The sequence below is a fragment of the Apium graveolens genome, chromosome 3, assembly GCF_009905375.1.
Source record: "Apium graveolens cultivar Ventura chromosome 3, ASM990537v1, whole genome shotgun sequence".
Taxonomy (NCBI): Eukaryota; Viridiplantae; Streptophyta; class Magnoliopsida; order Apiales; family Apiaceae; genus Apium; species Apium graveolens.
The window spans coordinates 111,292,106-111,305,020 of NC_133649.1; positions in this window are offsets into that span (position 1 = coordinate 111,292,106).

Genomic DNA, 12,915 nt, shown 5'->3' on the forward strand with positions numbered 1-12,915 from the left:
CTGAAGGTTGAGGTTGACAAGTTTGAGGTGTTTGTATAGAGGTGGTAGGTGCTGATGGATGAGGTTCTGATGGTTGGATATCAGGATATAGTTCAATGTATTTAACTGGATCGTAGGTTATTAAGGCTTGTTTGATAGATAAAGGAACTAGGAGGAGTCGTAACACAACCTTCTTATTATCAGTAGATAATAAGTCATTAAAAGCTCTTTTAGCTAGTCTGAATGATGAATTAATTCACTAGCTGATTGGGGCTTATCATCACAACAAAAACTATAGATAAGCTGACAGAATCTAGCAAAGTAAACAGTATTTCTGTCTTCTATCATTCTTTCCCCAATAAAACCTAAGACATCACTTGCATAATCAAAATCAGTTTGATTTATGAGAGCATACCCGATTTGTTGGCTGAATATGGGGATTGCATCGAAATTAGAACATTTATTTGCAAAAGCCTTGGTTATGCAGTCAAAAAAGAAACTCCATTCCCTCCTTATGTAAAATCTCTTCAACTGACCCAGCTTTGCCAATGTTCTCTCATACCCCAGACTGGCCATCATGTTTTGAAGAACTGGCTCCTCAACAGTAGAATAAACACAGTTCTCAGGCAGCTACAGTGCTTGTCGAACCGTAGCCAATGTCACGACATGCTCATCCTCTCCTGATGAAAAAATAATACTTGGGGACCCTTGAGCACCACCATCATCATATACTCCGCTTCTCTAGAACTCCAGCACTTGAGTACCAGAGACTGCATCAGGTTCGGTCAGAGCGTACCCAATATCAGAACTAGCAAGAAAGTCCTGAATGAAGTGAAGTGCTGATGGGGCTTCTGACTTGCTAAGAATAGCGGAGAAGTTATTAGGAACAAACTTAGCTCCATCAAAAATTACGTCTTTTGGTGCCATTTCTGTAAGAAATTAAGTGAGTAAGAGTATGTTTGCAAAGTGTTTGTAAAAAAGTCCTGAGAGAAAAACCACTTCAGAAAATAAAAGAGAGAGAGAGAGAGAGAGAGAAAGTAAAAGAGATTTAGAATAGAAATGTAAGTAAAAGATTAGAAAATCTTTTATCTCTCATATATATACTCTCTCCACTCAACAGTTGTATTTTTGAAGCATGGGATACACTTTACACCTGGCACCATGTGAACAGTCAGTAAACGGTTAGAACAAGAGTTAATGGGCACGTAAAATAAACAATAATTACCGTGGACATGCAGTTTTTTCAAGACATACACGCTAACCACTAGCCCATAATGATTATGACTTTTTTATCTCACATTAACCAATATTCTGTAAAAATATTATCGTTCAAGTAATGACCAAAAATAAACCAAGTAAATAAATAATGCCACATCAGCATCATAATTTGATTATTATCAGGATTTAAAAGTCATCAGAATATGGCTCCTTAACTCGAAAAGTGAATGTTTATCCCTGTAATTCTTCACACAAATACTGATATGGTTTCATCAAAACTTAATCATCAGAACTTTAATCAGAACTTGTCCTCAGAATTTATGCAATCTGACACATAAACTGTTCATCTAAAACAACATTTATCACCACAATAATTTTCATCATTCATATGGAGTGTAAGTGTGTGCATTAAGCTAAATATCAGACAAAGAGTAAAGTCTGATTCACTTCAGTATATCTTAGAAATAAGGCATAACTAAGAAATTTTCTCAAAATCTGTCATTATTCTGAAGTCTATTTTAGAATGAGTTCATGCATGAGTCCACCTCAACTGTTTTGTGCTTATTTTATGCATCTTTTGAAATTCCATTTTACAGTGGCTTCTCAGTGTAAGTGAGTCATGACTGCTTATCAGAATTTATGCTGTTATCAGAGTATTTCTCCAGTAATCATAGAGTATGAAAAGTCACCAAGAAAATTTTATTTTGCTTTTTTAATGCATATTACTTAATACCAGCAATGCACTTGGGTCTTCCCTTCCACATTTTTACTCTAGATCTCAAAGGAGTACCTGATATTTATTTCTTTTCTTCTCTTTTTCTTTTGATAAGTGAGGCTTATCAGCACTTAGTACATCCACCATATTTACTAACATCAGAACTTAACAGATAAGAAGTATTATTTTAGTTTTTGACTTAGTAATAAGATAGACAAAGTAAACTTAACTAAGCTCAATATCAGAATTTGCTTGTGTTAAAAGATTTCCACATAAACAATTACTTCAAACATGGGATCTTTAGTATATTAAAGACTACTAGGTCAGCATCTAGCACAATTATCCTCATTGGATTGAATAGTCACAGAAACATTCATATCACTATCAGAGTTTAGAAATTCACATCAGACAACAATCAGCACTTCAGCAAATTTCAATTTAAGCACAGAATACACAAAGATAGTAATATCTGTAAATACTGATCATAAAGTCTGATGTATCAGAACATAAACTAAGAAGATTTAGAGAAAGAACCTGAAACCATTCCAAGTTCATTTACCAATCTTGTAAAAGTAGCTTCACACAGTGGTTTTGTGAAGATATCTGCTAGTTGTTGATCTGTTGGAACAAAATACAATTACACTGTACCTTCATCCACATGTTCACGTATGAAGTGGTACCTGATGCTGATGTGCTTTGTCATTGAGTGTTGAACTGGATTACCTGTCATAGCAATAGCACTTTGATTATCACAGTAAATAGGGATTTTAGAAAATTCTAACCCATAATCCAGTTACTGATTCTTCATCCAAAGAATCTGTGCACAACAGCTTCCTGCAATAATGTATTCTGCTTCAGCAGTTGATGTGGAAATTGACTTCTGTTTCTTGCTAAACTAAGAAACCAATCTGCCTCCAAGAAATTGGTAGCTTCCACTTGTGTTTTTCCTATCAATTTTGCATCCTGCAAAATCTGCACCTGAGTAACCTATTAGCTTAAAGTCTGATTCTCTAGGATACCATAATCCCAGATCAGCTATACCCTTAAGGTACATGAAAATTCTTTTCACAGCTGTTAAGTGAGGTTCTCTTGGATTTGCTTGAAATCTTGCACAAAGAAAGGTATCATACATGATATCAGGTCTACTTGCAGTTAGATAGAGTAGTGAACCAATCATACCTCTGTAATCAGTAATATCTACTGATTTACCAGTATCCTTATCCAACTTTGTTGCAGTGGCCATAGGAGTGGATGCACTTGAACAATCTTGCATTCCAAATTTCTTCAACAAATTTTAGGTGTACTTAGATTGACAAATAAAAGTTCCTTCTTCATCTGCTTGACTTGAAGGCCCAGAAAATAGTTAAGTTCTCCCATCAGACTCATTTGATATATTGACAGCATCAGCTTGGCAAACTTCTTACAAAGTCTGTCATTTGTAGAACCAAAAATGATATCATCAACATATATTTGCACCAAAAGTACGTCCTTTCCATGGTTGAGGTAGAACAGTGTTTTATCAATAGTCCCTCTATTAAATCCACTTTCCAGAAGAAACTGAGCTAAAATCTCATACCATGCTCTTGGAGCTTGCTTAAGGCCATAAAGTGCTTTATCAAGCCTGTAGACATGATTGGGAAATTTGGAATCTACAAAGCCTGGAGGTTGTTCAACATATACTTCCTCTTCCAATTCTCCATTAAGAAAAGTACTTTTAACATCCATTTGAAAGACTTTGAACTTCTTGTGAGCAGCATAAGCCAAAAATATCCTTATGGCTTCTAATCTAGCAACTGGTGCAAATGTTTCATCATAATCAATTCCCTCATTTTGAGAGTATCCTTTTGCAACCAGCCTTACTTTGTTCCTTGTAATTATGCCATCACTGTCAGTTTTGTTTCTGAACACCCACTTTGTACCAACAACAGACCTGTTCTTTGGTCTTGGCACTAGGGCCTAGACTTTATTTCTTTCAAATTCATTTAACTCTTCTTGCATTGCTTGCACCCAATCAGCATCTTGAAGAGCTTCTTCCACTTTCTTTCGTTCAGTCTGAGAAAGAAAAGAATGATAGAGACATTCATTTGATGTAGTTGTTCTAGTTCTGACACCTGCATCAGGATTTCCAATAATTAAGCCAGGTGTATGTGCTTTAGTCCACTTCCTTGCAGATGGAAGGTTTTCTCTAGAACTGGATGCTCCCAATGATCCATGCTGTCTCCATCAACATTTTCTGATGCTCCCCCTGAAATTATGCTCTCTGAGTTGGATCCTTCAGAATTTGAGTTTCCAAAAATATCAGAACATGAGTTTCCAGAATTATCAGAACTTGGCCCATCGGAACTTGACGAATCAGAACTTAAAGAGCCTGTTGTAGATTCTGATGCTTTTTTAGATGTGGTTGGATCTTCAATATGCTCGCCCTGCACAGGTGCATCTTCCTTAGGCATAGTCACCACAGTTTCAATAACATCAGAGTTTAATCCATCAGAGTTTGCAGTATTAGGATTTAGACTATCAGGATTTACAGAATCAGAATTTAAAATTTCATTTTCGAATCTCAGCTGATCATGATCATTGAAATCTTCAACTCCAGTAATTTTTTATCATCAAAAGAGACATTGATAGATTCCATGACAAACCTTGTTCTTAAATTGTAGACTCTGAAGGCTTTTGTGGAAAGTGGATATCCAACAAAAATTCCTTCATCAGCTTTTTAGATCAAATTTGGTTAGCTGTTCGGGATGAGTCTTAAGAACAAAACACTTGCATCCAAATACATGAAAATACTTCAGATTTGGCTTTTTTTTCTTCACCATCTCATATGGTGTTTTTCCATGCTTGTTGATAAGTGTTGCATTCTGAGTAAAATAAGCAGTCTGCACAGCTTCAGCCCAAAAGTAGGTTGGCAACTTTGCTTCATCAAGCATAGTTCGTGCATCTTCAATAAGAGTTCTATTCTTTCTTTCAACAACTTCATTTTGCTGTGGAGTTCCAGGAGCATAAAATTCCTGCTTTATTCCATGGCCTTTGCAGAAATCTTCCATGATCAAATTCTTGAACTTAGTGCCATTATCACTTCTTATGATCTTCACAGAATCTTTGACAAATTTATCCAATTGCTTGACATAATCAATCAAGATAGATGTAGTTTCACTTTTTATGTGCAAGAAATACACCCATGTGTATCTGGTGAACTCATCCACTATGACCATAGCATATTTCTTCTTTATAATAGACATGACATTAACTAGACCAAATAGATCAACATCTAGTAGGTGATAACGCTCAAGAATTGATGATTCAGTCTTGATCTTGAATGAAGATTTTCTTTATTTTACCTTCTGACATGAATCACAAAGGCCATCAGGAGCAAATACTGATTTTGGCAGTCCTCTCACAAGATCTTTCTTGACTAGTTCATTTATATTGTTGAAATTCAAATGAGAGAGTTTCTTGTGCCAATCCCAGCTTTCTTCAATTGATGCTCTACTTAACTGACAGATTGTTGAACCATCAGTACTTGTTGAAAGCTTGGCTTCATAAATGTTACCATGCCTGTATCCTTTCAGAACAACTTTGCCTGTAGATTTGCTTACAACTTCATAGTGTTCTTCAAAGAAATCCACATGATAACCTCTATCACAGATTTGAATCACACTCAATAGATTGTGTTTAAGTCCTGAGACCAGAGCTACTTTTTCAATGATGACATTCCCAAGATTGGTATTGCCATATCCCAGAGTTTTTCCAATGTTGCCATCTCCATAAGAAACACATGGGCCAGCTTTCTCTACAAAGTCTCATAGCAGGGCTTTATTTCCAGTCATATGTCCTGAACATCCACTGTCCGAAACTAGGATGTTTTTCCTGTTGCCCTTTAAGTCAGCAGTATCAGAACTGCTATCAGCATTTTCCATTAAGGCATAGTTTTCCTCATCCTCAGAATCTGAAGCATCTTACCAGCTTTTCTTCTTTGTGACAAGAGCCTTGCCTTTGTCACTCTTCCCTTTTCTGCAATTAGGAGATATGTGGCCTTTCTCACCACAGTTGTAGCACTTAACATTTGAGTAATTTCCTATGTCAAACTTTCCTCCTTTGCTTTTAGATTTTCTGAAACCTTTCTTATCAGAACTTGCACCTTTCTTGGAAAACTTCTTTCCTCTCCTGAATTTCCTGTATGCAATCTTTGTGATTCCTTTCACCATAAGAGCATATAGCTTCATCATCTCCTCATCAGGGTCCATCTCAGGTATACTTTCAGTTTCTGAGTCATCATCACTATCAGAACTTGATGACTCAGTATCAGACTTTGTGATGAGAGCCTTGCCCTTGCCTTTCTTTGAGGCATTTGGGACTTTCCTCCTCAGCCACAAAAGCAACTGTCCTTGACTTTCTTCCATTCTTCTTGCTTCTTTGTTCCATCTCAAGTTCATGAGTCTTGAGCATCCCATAAATTTCATCAAGAGTTGTTTCATCAAGATTATAGTTGTCTCTTATTATTGTGGCCTTCAAATCCCATCTTTCAGGAAGAGCTAACTGGAATTTAATTGAATCTTCAATATCATACTCTTTGTCAACTAGTGACAAATCATTCAAGAGTTTGACAAATCTGTCATACAAATCAGTTAATGACTCATCAGGCTTTGAGTCAAAGTTCTCATACTCTTGAGTGAGTATAGTCTTCCTGTTCTTCTTGATTGAATCAGTTCCCTGACACCTTGTTTCCAAAGCATCGCATATCTCTTTTTCAGTTTTGCATTGAATTACCCTGTTTAACATGACATTATCAATGGCACTATGTAGCAAGTGTCTTAACTTTGCATCCTTCGCAATCGATGAGATATCTTCAGCAGTGTAATCACTTTTCTCCTTTGGTACGGACTTTGCTGGCTGACCCGCAACTTTCACAGAAAGTTTGGTTGGGATATGTGGTCCTTCATTAATCCTGTCGAGATATTCTGGATCTGTAGCTTCCAGAAACATAGCCATCTTCACTTTCCATATGGAATACTCAGAAGGTTTCAACATGGGAACTCTTATAGTCTCATATCGACTATGGGTTATGGTTTTTGGAGGTTCTTCAATTTTGGTGGGCTTGGTTGGAGTTTCTTCTTCAGACATGATTGTTTTTGGATCTTAAACTGTTTGTGTGTTAACAGATAGCTTTGATATCACTTGTTAGGTCACACACACTGTAAAAGGGGGTTGAATACAGTGTTTACTATAATCAAATCGAATATAAGAATTCAAGTAACAGAAAACAGATTTTATTCAACACAATAAACTCTGTTACAATATGGAACTGTCCTCTCTCAGTGATGAACAAATTATCATGAGAGCTGCTAGGGTTACAAAGAATAATAACTTCGATTAAGATAACACTTTTAGTATAAACCCTATGCCTGTATTTATATACTACACAGTTACAAGATAATGTTCTAATTGATATGGAATATAATTCTGCTTCCTAAAATATATCAACTAGTTATCTTTTCTTCCATGTATTCTATTCTTCATAGAATTCTTTCTTCATGCATATTTCTTTCTGTCTTAGTCTCGATCTTCTTTCCTTTCAATCAGCCACCTGCCTTATCTGAAAGTCATCTTAAGTCCTGATATTATCTCCTAATAAATATCTTATGATAACTTAAGTTCTGATAACTTAAGTTCTGATATCTTAAGTTCTGTCTTCAGTATAAGTGCTGATTTCCAGTTAAGTACTGATTTGTCCTGTTAGGTAAGATCTAAAAACTAAACACAAATCATATTACACATAACATTATCAAATATATCTAACATTTCTCCAAACAGATTTATTCAACTCCAAGCTTCTTCAAAATTCTTCTGAGGCATGATCTTCTTGATCTTCTTCCAGATAGAATCCTTAGGCTTGATACTGTTTTAGGAAAAAGACTCCAGTCTGCTCCTTTGCATTTTTACAGACTTTAAGTGTTACAAGAACATAATACAAATTTAGATAACAATACAACTTACTTAGGGTTGACAAGTTGTCTTAGTCTTGTTAAAGTACAGGCATGTCTTTTACAACAAAAATATTGCCATGGATTTTGTAGTGGGATTACCACAAACACGTTCTAGACATGACGCAATTTGGGTGATAGTTGACCGCCTTACGAAATTGGCTCATTTTCTTCCAATCAATGAGAAGTCTTCGTTAGACAGACTAGTTCATATGTATGTTCGTGAAATCGTGTTACGCCATGGTGTACCTATATCAATAGTTTTGGATCGAGACCCGCGATTCAATTCGAGATCTGGAGGCAATTTCAAGAAAATCTCATAATGAAATTAAACATGAGTACGTCATATCATCCACAAACCGATGGCCAAAGCGAACGAACAATCCAAACCATTGAAGATATGTTGCGAAGCTGTGCAATTGATTTTTCAGGAAGTTAGGACGATCATCTACGACTCGTAGAATTCTCATATAACAATAGTTACCATTCAGGTATTGGTATGCCACCATACGAAGCTTTATATGGGCGAAGGTGTAGAACACCGATGATTTGGGATGAAGTTGGGGAAGGAAATATTTTTGGACCTGAATTGATTTAGCAAATAAAGGACACCGTCACTATGATCAAGAATAGACTCATTGCTGCTCAGGATAGTCAAAAGAAATACGCGGACCCCGCCTGGAAGAATGTGAAATTTGAAATTGGGGAAGTTGTATTGCTAAAAGTATCACCATGGAAGGGTTTGACCCGATTCGATAAGAAAGGGAAATTAGCTCCAAGATACATCGGACCTTTTGAAATCTTAAACCAAGTAGGGAAACTTGCTTATGAGCTAGCCTTGCCGCCACAATATCAACATGTGCATAATGTATTTCATGTCTCATTGCTAAAGAAGTATAATCCGGATGCCAATCATGTGATAGAGATTGAGCCAGTGGAAATTCAAGCTGATTTATTATATAAAGACCGACCCATACAGATACTGGATCGACAAGAGAGAATTCTTAGAAATAAAGCAATAAGTTTGGTGAAAGTATTGTGAAAGAATCCTAGAATTGAAGAGGCAATGTGGGAATTAGAATCTGAAATTCGGAATCGGTATCCTCAACTATGCTCCTAGATTCTGAGGACAGAATCCTATAAGGGGGAGAGGATGTGACAACCAGTAAATATTTGAACTATTTTATAAGTGCGATGTATATATTCATAAATATTCTGTGATATAATGGCAATTATGTGGATTCGTTATATATTGTATAATTTTGTCGTATGGCATTACAAATGTTGCTGGAATATTTTTGAGCGTATAGCTTTCGTACGCAAGTAAGATTTTCATTACGTGATTAATTAAGTAGTGCAATTTGATATTATTCAAATAGTTGCGACTACGCGATTAATTAATAATTGAGATTCTCGCGATTTAGTGATATTTGAAAAAGTTGCGATTAGGCGACAAATTATATTCTAATATTGTGGAGTAGAGTCAATTTACTTGCAATTGCTTGTTTGATTTTTTTTAATGTGTTAACTATATTTTACATGACTTATTTATTAGTGTGATAATATTAGAAAATTCTTTTAATATAAAAAATTTTGTTCAAAATTTTTGCAAACAATTTTATTAAACTTTTAAAATCTCATAGTATTTATGGTATTAATTTGGTGATTTATGGTTTTGTATTTTAATTACTAAAAATCATTCTTTTAAATTATACTTTTAATAGTTATTTAATTACAAGTGTACCCTTGCATGCAAATTCCACCCAAATAGAGATCAAGAGTAAGACCGTCTGTTAGTCCCTTAACAATATAGCAAGAATTACAGAAGGGGGGTTGAATTTTGAACCTTTTTCTTGAAATAAAAATGTTCAACTCGATTATAGATATATTTGTTTTGATTAGCACAATGCGGAATGTAAACTTAAATGAATCAAAACATAAGTAATTAAAAACAAGAGTCTTTAAAAACTTTCTGGTGGATTTAAACAATTCCACCAGAGATATATATAATATATCGAGAGGACTCTGTATGCAGAAATGCTCACAGCTGCTTACAAATGGAACTGCTGAGAATACAGGAAATGCTAAAGATTATGCTTACAAAGATTTCTCTATTTTTGTGTTTCTCAGCTATCTCGGGTTCTGTATCTATTTGCTACTCTCTTGGTTTATATAATACCAAGATTACAAATTCAAAAAGACTAAACAAATATAAAATCTAACAGTCTTAATCTTTGCTACTTTTCGTCCTCTATTACCCAGTTAACGGGCTTCCACAATGTGTTTGTATACAACTCGACGGCTGTGTGTCAGCTTTCACTGTTCAACTTATGTTTGAATTCTTGATATGATCATCCATCGACTTTCAGATCATCCGTCGATGACATAATTGATCATCCGTCGACTGCTATGTTAAACATCCATTGATAGTCATTTGATCATCCGTCGAAGGCTTTGTTAATCATCCGTCGGTAGCTATTTTGGCACTTGACTTCATTTCACTTATACAGAATTACAAGACATTACTTATGTACAATTAATTAACCTATTCTGCATATCTAGTTAAAGTCAACATGACTTATATGCTACTACAGATTCTATACAAAGGTGCATACATCACTGTGCTACAAACTTATTATTACATAAGATACTCACTCGATGGATAATAAATTAATCATCCGTCGGGACTATAATGAGTTATCCGTCGGGACTATAATTCTTATCCGTCGAGTGCTACATTATTTCACTAAGTAAAATCTACTTAGATGTTTTGTTTAAGTGATCATCAAGTACACAACATATTCACAACAATCTCCCCCAATTTATGTCTACTGGAATTGTAGCCATAAATTAAGAGATACTTGATGATAACAAAACATCCTAAACATATATCTTTAAAGATAAGTAGATAAAACTGAAAGTGCTTCAATTAAATAAAATGTACAAAGTTTGGCTCACAGTCAGTTCAAGATGCTCCTCTAGCCTGAGCAGGTTTTTCTAGTTCCTTGAAGGTCTGGATCTTCTTCCAAGCTTTCTGTTGTTTTCTTCAATTTGATTCTGGAGCTGCCTGTGGAATTCTAGTTCATCAGATTCTGAGAGATCTAGCATTTCTTGCATCTCCAAGAGAGTCTCATTGCTAGAGATACTCAATTGGTCTTCTAGTCTGAAGAATCTTCTCACACCCTTGTCATCCATGAATTCCATCAGCCAGTAGGGCCTTAGATGCACTCTTCTCCCTGTGTATGGGATGATTAGAGTCTTTGGGAGTGCATCTTTAGCTCTAACACTCCTCAGCTCTTCAATCCTCTTCAATACTAGTCTTCTTGCAGTTACATTGAACCCAAAGTTTTTCTTGAAGGATGAATAGACTTTGATCAACACAGCTTGGCTTTCTTGAAGTATCCTGTGAAGAGGCCACTGAATCTCCCTTCCTCCTTTGTACTTGAACACCAACCTTTCAGGTAGGTTTCTGTATGCATCAATTGCCCTTACTTCATCCAATTCATCCAGATAAAGGTTTAGATCTCAGAATTCTTTGATGTCACACAAGTACAAGTAGTTTCCCCTGTTGACCTTGGGTTGAGCTTTAACTACTGACTTGGATTTGAGAGGTGACAGCTTCACTTTCTTGACTGTCCTTGATTTTGTCCTTTTTGGCTTGGTAAGGATTGGCAAGTTGAAGTCAGGAATTGGTAATTTATCCCACTCTATTGGCTCATCCTTTGGCATAATAGGCTCTCCATGTATGTTCCTGTAGGGGTCCACCACCCTTATGTCTTCAAATACCACAGAGGGCTTTGATGCTTGAGTTTTAGCTGGTGTGGATTCCTTAGGAAATTGATCTTCCAATTCCTTGTCAACAACATCCAGTTTCCTTTTTGTTCTTCTAGCCAATTCTTTCTTTCTTGGGGATTTCTTCTGTTCTTTAATCTTCTTCTTTGATTCAGCAGCTTCAGATGGTTGAGAGGGAATTTGTTGAGAAGAGTTTACAGCCTGTAGCTTGGCCAAGATGACAATTTGGCTCTTTCTTTTGTTTAGATTTCTTTGCATCTAGAGCAGCTTGCCTCTTTTCCTTCTTTAATCTTGCTTTCTCTTCTTTCTTTGCTTGAGCAAATTGTGGATGTCCAGCTACCACACAAATTTCCTTTCCATTTCTGAATATCATAGCAATTCTCCTTTTTGAGGGTGAATCAGCTGGATCTTTATAGAAGACAATGGATCTTGACAGAAGCTTCTTTTCATCAGGCTTGGGTGTCTCATACACAGTGTCCAAGGGATTCTTCAAATATGACTTTGGATAATTTGCCCTTAGTTTGAGAATTATTTCAGCCTTTTGTGATTTGATGCAGGAAGATTATCCTTTCTCCAGATAGTTCATGCTCATCTCATTCACACTGATTGGCTTGACATGAGAGTGATGGATGGCTGACTTAACTGGCTCCTTGACTAGTTTAAACTTTCTCTGAATTTCCTCATCAATCTTTTCCCAGTTGATTAAACTCAACTTTCCTTTTTCAGCAACTTTCAAATTTGCTGCTACTGCTTCAATTAGATCTATACCATCTACAACTGGTGGCTTGGAGATAGTAATTGAAGGTACAATTACTTTGCTGATTTGTACTTGAAGTTTCTCCCCCTCTGTTGGTCCTTTCTCCCCCTTACTTGATTCTCTCTCCCCCTTTTTGTTATCATCAAGTTGAGGAGTTAGGCCATGTGCTTTAGCCAGTTGCATGAGAAGATTTGTCTGAGTCTGTTGATTTTGAAGAAGAATAGCCAATGAATCTTCAATAACTTGAACTCTGTTTTCCAGCTTAGCTAGCTTCTTTTCAGAGTTTGATTCTCTCCTCAATCTTAGTAGTAGATCTTGCATGGTACCATATGGAATTACTGAATCTAGCTTCTTAGAGTTATAGGTCTTCAAGTCGGCTATATCTCTTTTTAATTCATCCACACTGAGATTCTGTCTTAAGTGCTGGATCTTCATTAGATGTAGAGAGTCTAGGTGAGCTTGAAGAACAG